The 11742-nt window shown below is 40.5% G+C and overlaps 1 long non-coding RNA gene across 1 annotated transcript; it reads left to right on the top strand.

Annotated features, from left to right (window-relative positions):
• Positions 1 to 5210: 5210 nt before the first annotated feature.
• Positions 5211 to 5791, top strand: LOC113471728. Its single transcript, XR_003394314.1, has 2 exons — positions 5211 to 5301; positions 5692 to 5791. It is a non-coding gene; the product is annotated as an uncharacterized LOC113471728 (long non-coding RNA).
• The last annotated feature ends 5951 nt before the right edge of the window (positions 5792 to 11742 follow it).

Below are 11742 nucleotides of genomic sequence, written 5' to 3'. Positions count from 1 at the left end.
ACCACTGAGGGAACCCAAAACCACATATTTTACATGTTAATCTATCCAAAGACAGCAACAATCACACACATAGTTGAAACACGGAATATATTTTTAGACTTGGTGGACTCATGTGTAGACACCGTTTAATGATATGAATCCATTTGGACAAGAGCCAAATGTGTAGTTAATGTGAAAAACCCGTGAGTAGCTATTTTTGTAGGCAGTAAGTAGGTAGGTCTGAGTAAAAAGACCTGCCAAACTTGAACATTGAAATAAATAAATGAAATACTTACCATAGAAGAATCTAAAAATGTACAGACTGACAGACTCTTATAGAAAGCTGGTACAGAAAGTCGCTCCAAGGAAAATGGTGAGTCCTAGTGAACTGGTATTCCAAAGGCACTGAAATATCCTTTAATCCTTCCCCTTATCACTGATAACTGATAACAACTGATAAGAATGATAAGATTGGAATTTGAATAATATTTGAACGAACTTTTGAAATTTTATCAACGAGAGAAAAAATTTCGACTTTTCTCAACGAGGTAAAAAATTTCATCCGCCATGATTGTTTTGCAGTGTTGCTGATGTTGCCAGATGTATTACCCTTTTTACCCTCTTTTTTCAAGTTCACCCTATTTTGAGAAAGTCATCCTTTTTCTAAAAATTATGTAGGTACCTAGTTTTTTTCTTCTTTTTTTATAATCTCCTGTAAAATTATTTTGCTGTCGTCGACCCGACGTTATTGCAGTATTTTTAGAGTAGCATCCACACAGTCAAGTTGTCGTTCAACACCGCCGAAGACCGTAAGACACACGTACACCCTATAAACTTTGTTTTTTCTTTTATTTCATTCTACAAAAATTATTTATTAGGTCGATGTCGATCGACTTTGGTCGACTTTAGGTTTAATTATTTTCTATTTTCGTTGGATACCCAGGATACCTACCGAAAAAGCATAGATTGCCTAGATATGGAATAAGATGAAAAAGAAAAGAACAAGAAACCTTGCTTTATCTTTATTTTTTATCATTTAATCGTCATCTTTATAATTATGGAAACACAGATATACCTCCTAACTGGGTATCTTAAATAGTATTTTAATGCTAAAAGTAGGTACCTACATAAAATTTTAAGTATTAAGGCGTGTCCACACATAGTCGAATGGCCGACAACATATATATTATAGATTCACCTCGTCGATCGACGTCCGGTCAATTATGTTTGGATACGCCTTTAGGGATATTATTTCACAAGGTAAAATTTCAAGCTGCATCCATCGGCTGGGATTGAACCCACGCCCTCCTGTTTACCAGGCGAGCGCCTTGACCACTACACCACCGAGGCAGGTATAATATTGAAAATTAATTTGAACTGAGGGGGAGAAAAGGGCGAGGGAGGGCAAAGAAAAGGTGCAAAGATTGTGTGAATCAAGATTTGGGTGAGAAAAATTTATCAGGACATGAGGTACAAAATGGGGCTGTCTGGAAGAGACTGACAAGAAACGCCGACCCTATTTAAATAGGAAAAGGCTAGGAAGAAGAAATGGAAAAAGGAACAAAAAAAGGGAATTTGCACCTAAATGGGAAGTATTGTGTCTCTTCTCGCCCATCTGATGAGAGGCATACTACGGGATGGGCATACTACGAGAAATTTATACCAACTTTCTCATTTGCATTCAAGACCTCTGTTACACCAATTGTTTTAGTGTCAAATTTTGTACAGATTTTTTGTACAGAGAAATACTACATGCGTTTGTTACTCTATACCGTGTAATGGTTCTTTATTAGTGCTTGAAGAGTTCTTTTCGGTTAAAATAGCGCAGATATTTATGCAAGCTCAATATGTCGACAAAGTATTTGCTCATTCCGAGCATAGCCCCAGTTGATTTCTTTTCTATGTCCTTTTTCAATTTTTCAAGGTATTCCTTTTCCCGTTTATCGTCACTATAATCTCCAACAAAATGTGTACTGATTGAAGGAAACTGTACGGAAAATACTTCAATTCCAGAGCTAATAGGTAAATGTGGCTCAGGGCCTTCTCCAACTGTTTGTATTGTTTCTTGGTCATCTTCAAAATATTTCATTAAAATCTCTTCATCTTGGTTACTCTCCGAGATATCTGGACTCTCATCAAAAGCTTTAATAAGCTCAAAGTGAAACGAGAGTGATCCAGGTCATAGAGTGCGGGGGAGTCAAGTTCTTTCATTAGAGAGTAATTACAAAGAATGACTGGATTACATTCATGACTTGATAAAAGTAAATATCCAAGTTGATGACTTGAGAGAAGTACCTAAATGTTTGCATAAACTCGATGTCTTGATGAAGTTGAGTCTGAAAATACTGATTCATCAAACCATCAGCACCTTGATGTGAATTGTGAATGTTTGAACTCCACCGGCGAGGTGTGCCATGATATTTGCATACGAAATTTATACCAACTTTCTCATTTGCATTCAAGACCTCTGTTACACCAATTGTTTTAGTGTCAAATTTTGTACAGATTTTTTGTACAAAGAAATACTACATGCGTTTGTTACTCTGTACCGTGTAATGGTTGAAAATTGTCTTTGAAAAGGATCAATAGAGTTAAGGCCATATTTTCAGTGGATTTGCCCGAAATACGAGATTTTCATTTAACACCATGGTAAGACTTTACCATAGGGTGGTACTTTCTCAGTTTCTCTTAGTATTCTTTTTGCTGTTCCACTATTTAACACTCATTCCCGTTTCAATCCACTTTCTAGGCGGAAAAGAGCGGAGGCGAAAATTTGCTATCCAGACGTTGGCTGCTTCCAGGAGTCTGGTCCCAACTACATCGACATGCTTCCCAGCGCGCCTGAAGAGATCAACACGCGTTTCCTCCTGTACAATGGCAGGCGAGGTCGGCGTGTGGACACGCCTCTCATGGATGTGGCCTTTCAGAACATGACGGCAGTGTGGGACTGGGCAGGCAAGGCGTTCAACATATCTAACCCCACCAAAGTCATCGTGCATGGGTTTGGAAGTTCGTGTACAAACGTTTGGGTGTACGAGATGCGGTCTGCCCTCATGTCTGTCGTAAGTATTGATTTTTTCTTATTTTTTACTGCCATGTCGGTTAAGACTAAAACGTTCATTATGCGAACAATTTAGATTACCTATTTTTTATTTATTTAGGTATTATTATTTATTATTATTATTTTTTAACCAAAATGGAACAATCCCTGATGCCATGGCAGAATGCGACTCTCTTGGCTGGTATAGGTATACCTACGTGTATTGTACATGGGAACCTAATGCTTTTTCTCTAATGAGCTAATGACTTGTCAGATAGATGATTCGAATGTTGTAAAGAACGCTCAACATATAACTTAACATACATATGTACTTCTACTCAAGTTCATACTTTTTTTTTACCAACTCTATAGGTATGAGCAGACGAGCAGTGATTTTAGGGTGATTATCTGATTATTAACTAACTTCAATAAAACTCAAGACAGTGTTTTATTGAATTTGTGGAAGGGAACGAAAGCCTTAGTTTTTGTAGACTCATGAACTGGCAATTCCTGATTATCTGATTATTAATTAACTTCAATAAAACTCAAGACAGTGTTTTATTGAATTTGTGGAAGGGAACGGAAGCCTTAGTTTTTGTAGACTCATGAACTGGCAATTCTACTTCAATAAAACTCAAGACAGTGTTTTATTGAATTTGTGGAAGGGAACGAAAGCCTTAGTTTTTGTAGACTCATGAACTGGCAATTCTTTACCTTATAGGTAAGAGGTAGGTAAAACCTAATATCATGAAAGTTATGAGATGGAATGAAGGAAGCAGAGAAGATAGTTTACCGAAAGGTTAATGTAGGTATTTGAAGATCAAATATTCTGTCTCCATGTAGGTTAGGTATTAATATGTACCTATCATGAACAAATTGATAAATGATGGTCAGTAAATGAAGGAACACCATACACATCTAGTCATCTACATACCTATACTATAAAGGGTGTCCCAATAAGAGCGCAAGATTTGATTGTTTAATAAAGCATGGTTCTTAACTGCCAGTCGTTAGCTACGGGAAAATACAAATCACCCTCATTGGAGACTTGCAGCTCAACGAGACCTTTACCATCACTCAGTAAGTGTAATAGCCTAGGTATTTCTAGGAGTTTAAATATTTAAATAACTGAGACATAAAAATAAAAAGGTCACACCATGTTGAAGTCAGAAGAAAGAATCATAGTTATTTTATTTACCAAAATCTTTTCACAATAGGTTAGGGCCTGTTGTAAGTTGTATAAAATTTTAACTGAAATGGGGGGTTGAGGGGGCTGTTGAACATTACAGTAGTTGTAATAGCCTAGGTATTTCTAGGAGATTAAGTAATTAAATATTAGAAACTGAGACATAAAAATAAAAGGTCACACCATGTTGAAGTCAGAAGAAAGAATCATTAACACTTTCCTTCCAGAGATCAGAGCCTTCAGGCTATTTTAACAGAAATTAAGAAATGGCTGAAAGAAGACAAGAACAATGTTGTAAATCTACAATTACCTGCAAGATTTGCCTACGAGTTTGTATTTGTCTCTATTCATCAGATGTTGAACAGCAAAGTCCATGTGACACCAGCTAAGCTAGAATTGTATGAGAATATTAGTGATATCATAGGAAGTGTTACAGGAGACCCTAGTGTTAGAGCTTTTCACAATAGGTTAGGGCCTGTTGTAAGTTGTATAAAATTTTAACTGAAATGGGGGGTTGAGGGGGCTGTTGAACATTACAGTAAGTCTGTAACAAGGAAACTACCTAATAAATATTAACATTTTCCTACTGCGAAATGTTCTCGAGCTTTTCTTGGCGGTTCTTAAGGTAGAAACACACTATCATCACGTCACGTCATGACCGTCACGTGATCTCATCGGGAGTCATCTAAAGTCAGAAAAATTTGGTTAGTGTAATACCGCAGTATTCCCCGTTCCCCAAAGAAAATCCTGACATACCTAAAGGTGTAGCTACACATAGTCGACCGTCGACCGGCCGTCGATTGACGTCGATCCACAATAAAGTCACATCGATTGATGATCGATCGACGGCCGTCGACTATGTGTGGACAGGTGGACACATTTTAATATTGACCGACTTTTTGTCCACTTTTGCAGGAAAGATGACGAAGAGCTCAAAGTAGGCGGTATGATCAGCAGAATCATAGTGCCTCATCCTGCCCTTCAAGTATTCACCAGTGTTCAGATCCAGTACACAACTGCCAGTCGTTAGCTACGGGAAAATACAAATCACCCTCATTGGAGACTTGCAGCTCAACGAGACCTTTACCATCACTCAGTAAGTCTGTAACAACGAAACTAGGTACCTAATAAATATTAACGTTTTCCTACTGCGAAATGTTCTCGAGCTTTTCTTGGGATTCTTGGCGGTTCTTAAGGTAGAAACACACTATCATCACGTCACGTCATGACCGTCACGTGATCTCATCGGGAGTCATCTAAAGTCAGAAAAATTTGGTTAGTGTAATACCGCAGTATTCCCCGTTCCCCAAAGAAAATCCTGACATACCTAAAGGTGTAGCTACACATAGTCGACCGTCGACCGGCCGTCGATTGACGTCGATCCACAATAAAGTCACATCGATTGATGATCGATCGACGGCCGTCGACTATGTGTGGACAGGTGGACACATTTTAATATTGACCGACTTTTTGTCCACTTTTGCAGGAAAGATGACGAAGAGCTCAAAGTAGGCGGTATGATCAGCAGAATCATAGTGCCTCATCCTGCCCTTCAAGTATTCACCAGTGTTCAGATCCAGTACACTTCCTACAGTGGCTGGATATCCAGCGGACTGGCCAGATGGTCCGTGGACAAAATCCTTCTCACTGATACTTCTGGCTCCTCGTAAGTAGACCTATTTGCATTTGGCTCGTACGAATCATTTGCTGGAAATGTATTATATTTCTGTTGTACAAGTATTGTATTCATTAGCGAGTTTTTGCGACCATAATATTCGAGTCCTGTGAACTGAACTCTTTAACGTTATTTGAAGAAAACTGTTTTCTGCACATGTGCAGAACCGAGTTTTCGTAAAATAACGTGAAAGAGTTCAGTTAACGGGACGCTAATTTTAGTTGCAAAAACTCGTTATTGTCTTCCAAGGGACATGGCATGAACGATTTTCGTAATCTCTGCTGCTGCAAAGCTTGTAGTGTGAGACGAGCCTTGATTTGAGGTGCTATATGCACTGGACCAAAACAAACGGCTACTAGCGACGGACGGATGGCATTATATACACGACCGTCAAGAAAAGGTGACCAGCGGTTTTTGATTAAATGTGCTTAGCTGCTCAGTTGCGTCCATCATTATTGATCCCTTGTATGCCACGAACATTTTTATTTAGGACTTTTGCACTGTCCACTCTATCTAATATTGAACTATCTTTGTCCCCCCTCCCCCAGGAAGATTGCAACATCATCTGTGTAGACTGGGAGAATGGGGCTCTCATTCCCAACTACGTCCGAGCAGCGGCCAACACCCGTCTAGTGGGCAAACAGCTGGCTATGCTCATGGCAGGTCTCGAGGAGAAGGTAAAGCTGCCCATCCATAATGTTCACATGATTGGGTTTAGCCTGGGCGCACATGTGGCGGGCTTTGCCGGAGCAGAGCTGAAAAACCTCAGCAGAATAACAGGCAAGTTGACGTAGCTAGTGGTTAACATCATGAGATAGGCAACATCAGGGCCGTATCCAGAACTTTGTCGCTCCAAATTTGGAGTCTGGCATATGGTTAAGAAGAAAAATGAAGCTCGAGGGGGGGACCCTCGGCCCCCTTAAATACGGCCCTGGGCAACATGGCTATCTCTTGAACACGGAAAGTAAGTAAATATTTCAACTTCCAAAGAAGAATAAAACGAGTTCCGGTAACAGTATTGATATTAGTCTTAGTGTGGATCCAGAACTAAATGGTATAGGAGTAGGTGTTACTGATTATTTCAAATCGCCCTGGGATCCTGTAGTTGATCTGAGCAACAATGGAAACAGTTTGGATAGTACAGACAAAGATAACATTGAGAATAGTGGACGAGGATTCCTCAGCTTAGAAAATGAAAGTCCAAGTCCCAATGTCTCCCGGAGTTTCCGGGAAAGTGGAAGTAAAAACTGGAACGTGAATCATGATTCAAAAAACACAAGTGACAAGTCTGAAATTCAAGAAGACCATAAAGGTGTCCCGATAGAAACTCCTTTGCCAACCATGGCGATGGATGCTGGAGACTCTGCCACCTACGTATCAGACATTTCCATCACTATGAACTACTCTAGTCTGGAACAATACTGGGGTACTTCTGTGAAACCAGTGACAGAAAACAAGTCCGGACCTTACGAGTTTGTTACCGACAAACCCACGCCAACATCAGTTACAACGACTCTGAAAGAAATCGTGAAAGCGAATACAACTCCTCAGCCTGAAATCAAAGAACCCTAAAATTATGCCAATAACATTAATAGAAAAAATTAAAAAAATCAAAAAGTGATTTTGGGGGCCAAGGTACAACCAGGCACCCTACTTAGAAATTGTAGAAAATAATCATATACAATCATGAATTCTTTGTGTTACTTAAAGCAGAGAGGTTCTTCACAACTTATAAAAGTAAAGTGTTGGGGATCTTGCAGGTCATCTTGAGCTGAAATAGAATATAAAAATATAAGAGTAGAATAGGTACTTAGAAATTGTAGAAAATAATCAAATCCAATCATGAATTCTTTGTGTTAAAGCAGAGAGGTTCTTCACAACTTAGAAAAGTAAAGTAAATGCAATTTCTTTATGTTATAATATGTCACAACTTTGGTGCTCACTGCAGCATTGTAGGATTTTTCCCAATATCTCAATAATCCAATGTTTACCTACCATGCTGGCACCAGTTGCTATGTGCATTTACATGTCATAGCTTCTCATTTTCCTCACGAGGCTGAGTGGGCCCCGCAACAGCCAGTCACAGAATCAATCATTTGCATGATGAAAATTTCTTGACCCTGCCGGGAATCGAACCCAGGTCTCCCGCGTGCAAGGCGAGTGCAGTGACCACTACGCCATGGGAGCTGATCTTCACAACATATGTGGGTCTCACAGCAATTACTCAATTCCTTTTTTTTTAACTATTAATTTTCACTTATCATCAATACTTTTATTTTTACAATGGTAATGCCACCACTGTTTGCTACTCAATTAAAGTACACCTACTCAATTGTCCTCATGAGGCTGAGTGCACAACAAAATCCAAGCATAGAGCTGAAAAAATTTCAACCCCTCGAGGAATCAAACTTAGGACCTCCAGAGTGCAAGCCTAGTGTGACACCCACTCTGCCACAGAAGTTGCTTTAAAAAAATAAGTAAATGGTAGGTAATTATTCAGAAGTCATGTCAAACAAATACCAAATAAACTTGTACCTGTATCACCCTCGAAAGCATCCATTGTATCTTCATCATCATCGTTCATGACAATGTCATCTTTTTCGTCCAAGCCAACAACAACAAACTCCACATCCTCCTCATTCTCGTCGACCTTCCCGATAACATCTTGCCGAATATCCAATGGGTCTTGCATATCCAAAATTGAAACGGAGTCTGTGCTATTCATTTTGGAAACTATTTGATTTTTTCTTTTCTTTTTTCAACTTTTTTTTCAAGGCTTCAATGGCAAGATTCTCACTTAGTGTGCTTTGCCATGCAACCAGGATAACTCGAGGGAAGATTGACTAATGATAATTAGGTTACTGTTCACATTTCCTTGATTTTAAGAAACCATGATTGGAAATTCAATACGCTTTATGTAAGTTTTTCTTTGATCTGGAAATTGATTCATATTCTGTGGTATAACCCCTGAAAATAGACATGCCTGTAAAATATGGGTTTCCTGAGTGGTAGGTACTTTCTTTACGAATCTATTTGGTATAGAGCCAAATGTGTAGTCAATGTGAAAAACCCGTGAGTAGGTATTTTTGTAGGCAGTAAGTAGGTAGGTCTGAGTAAAAAGACCTACCCAACTTGAACATTGAATAAATAAATGAAATACTTACCATAGAAGAATCTAAAAATGTACAGACTGACAGACTCTTATAGAGAGCTGGTACAGAAAGTCGCTCCAAGGGAAATGGTGAGTCCTAGTGAACTGGTATTCCAAAGGCACTGAAATATCCTTTAATCCTTCCCCTAAAAGTAAAATCCCATCCCCCTACTGTTGTCATGGGATTTTTCTCGAAAAATCTCGTCCTCAACACGCTCCCCTGTGCTAGATCCTCACAAAAGCATGGAACGATTGTTTACGATCTGTGAAGCTGGCCATGGAGCTTTGGAGGTCGAGTGCTGGAGGAGTTGATTCTACCTGTTGGGCTCGAATCCCCCAAGAGATTTGAAGAGGAAAAACAACGATGCTTATGATTGCACAAGAACTTGATTTATTAGTAAAACACAAGGTTTAGTAAGGTACAAGTTTATTACTGAGAGGAAAACGCCTCCTGAGAGGGAAAATTAATAACCAACTGGGAAAGCCCAGGAAAATTGGGAAAACGTCCGACTTGCGATTTGATAAAATCCGAAGTACAAGATTTATAGGTTAGGTTTGCAGGACGTATTTGGAACAGGCCTCAAGTATTTTTCGTCTTTATGTACAATCTGGACGAGGCTTCTCTCGAGTAGTGCTAATTTACTCCGCAAGAGCGCTACAGTCGCGTTTAGTCTGTGGCTAGCTTCTCACGTGTAGCTCTGTGGCGACCGCCACCGTGTCAAAGCGCCTTACGCATTCATAATAAAATACGTCCTGCAAACCTAACCTATAAATCATGTACTTCGGATTTTATCAAATCGCAAGTCAGACGTTTTCCCAATTTTCCTGGGCTTTCCCAGTTGGTTATTAATTTCCCTCTCAGGAGGCGTTTTCCTCTCAGTAATAAACTTGTACCTTACTAAACCTTGTGTTTTACTAATAAATCAAGTTCTTGTGCAATCATAAGCATCGTTGTTTTTCCTCTTCAAATCTCTTGGGGGATTCGAGCCCAACAGGTAGAATCAACTCCTCCAGCACTCGACCTCCAAACTGGTGACCCTGACGAAGAAGAAGCTCAACAACCATGTCCGACAACGAGGAGAAGTCGCAGAAGAAGGTAACAGAGGAAGCTCCGAAGCAACTGACAAATTCATCACTTCCAACAGGCGAGTCCCCTACTCCAATTCAACACATCACGGTAAACATTCCCAGGTTTTTTAAGCCAGACCCTGAGATATTCTTCCTCAATGTGGAAAGTCAATTTGAATTAGCCAAGATCACCAAGGACGCAACCAAATTCGCTCACCTAACCGCCAAGCTGGAGCCAGAAATTTTGGCTGAGGTTTCAGACGTACTGAAGAACCCAGACACTCGAACCTATGTACACATCAAAAGTGCAATCATCAAGAGGTTTGGACAATCCGAAGAGGACCGCCTCAACAAGTTACTCGGAACTATGGATCTAGGTGATCGTCAGCCTTCCCAACTACTCCGAGAGATCCAACGATTAGCACCAGGGGTGCCCAACAACATCATTAGAGGTCTGTGGTTGAAAAAGCTGCCAAATCAAGTGCAACAAATTCTCCAGGCAGTCGCAACATCCGACTTGGTACAACAGGCTGAAGTTGCTGATCGAGTTCTCTCTGTACACACCCCCACCATCTCTGCAACCTCTCCAGCTCCACTCCATGTTCCTTATACTGATCAGATACTCGAATCAATAGATAAGTTGAGTGCCCAGGTAGCTCGGATGGCTTCCAGACTTGATGACATAGAAGCTCGCTCCCGACCTCGAACATTCCTCCCCCGCTCCAGACCCAACAGTCAGGACAGATCCAGGTCCAGACAAGCTTGGTGTCGTATACATGATAAATACCGGGAGAAGGCCCGCCATTGCGCCGGCCCTAATTGGTGCAAGTATCCCCAACAGGGAAATGCATGGCTTCCAGACTTGATGACATAGAAGCTCGCTCCCGACCTCGAACATTCCTCCCCCGCTCCAGACCCAACAGTCAGGACAGATCCAGATCCAGACAACCTTGGTGTCGTATACATGATAAATACCGGGAGAAGGCCCGCCATTGTGCCGGACCTAATTGGTGCAAGTATCCCCAACAGGGAAATGCGAATCCCTCCTTACTCCAGTAGCGGCAATTAAGGAGGGTTTATCACCCTGCCGCTTGAAAGTTGTGGATGCTAAATCAGGATTAAGTTTTCTCGTAGATACTGGGGCCTGCATAAGTCTAATCCCACCTCGCCCTTGTGACAAAAATAATATTCAATCTCTAACACTCTATGCCGCCAATGGAACCAAAATCTTGACCTACGGTCAACGCCTGATTTTCTTGTAGATACGGGGGCCTGCATAAGTCTAATCCCACCTCGCCCTTGTGACAAAAATAATATTCAATCTCTAACACTCTATGCTGCCAATGGAACCAAAATCTTGACCTATGGTCAACGCCTATTAAATATTGACATAAGATTACGTAGACTGTTTCCATATGTCTTTACAATAGCTGATGTGTCAACACCTATCCTGGGGGCGGATTTCTTACAAGAGTTTGGTCTCCTTGTGGACCTAAAGAAGCAATGTCTTTTAGACCCTCTTACCAATCAGACTTCAGCAGGTACTAGCATCTATTCAGTGAGTGAGTCCATCTCTCCCATAGAACCCAGCATTCCTGAGTGTGTCACCAAGCTCATTCAAAAACATGGAATCGCACACCAAA

Source organism: Diaphorina citri, unplaced genomic scaffold (assembly GCF_000475195.1).
Source record: "Diaphorina citri unplaced genomic scaffold, Diaci psyllid genome assembly version 1.1 scaffold2889, whole genome shotgun sequence".
Classification (NCBI taxonomy): Eukaryota; Metazoa; Arthropoda; class Insecta; order Hemiptera; family Psyllidae; genus Diaphorina; species Diaphorina citri.
This window is presented reverse-complemented; position numbering and strand designations above follow the sequence as displayed.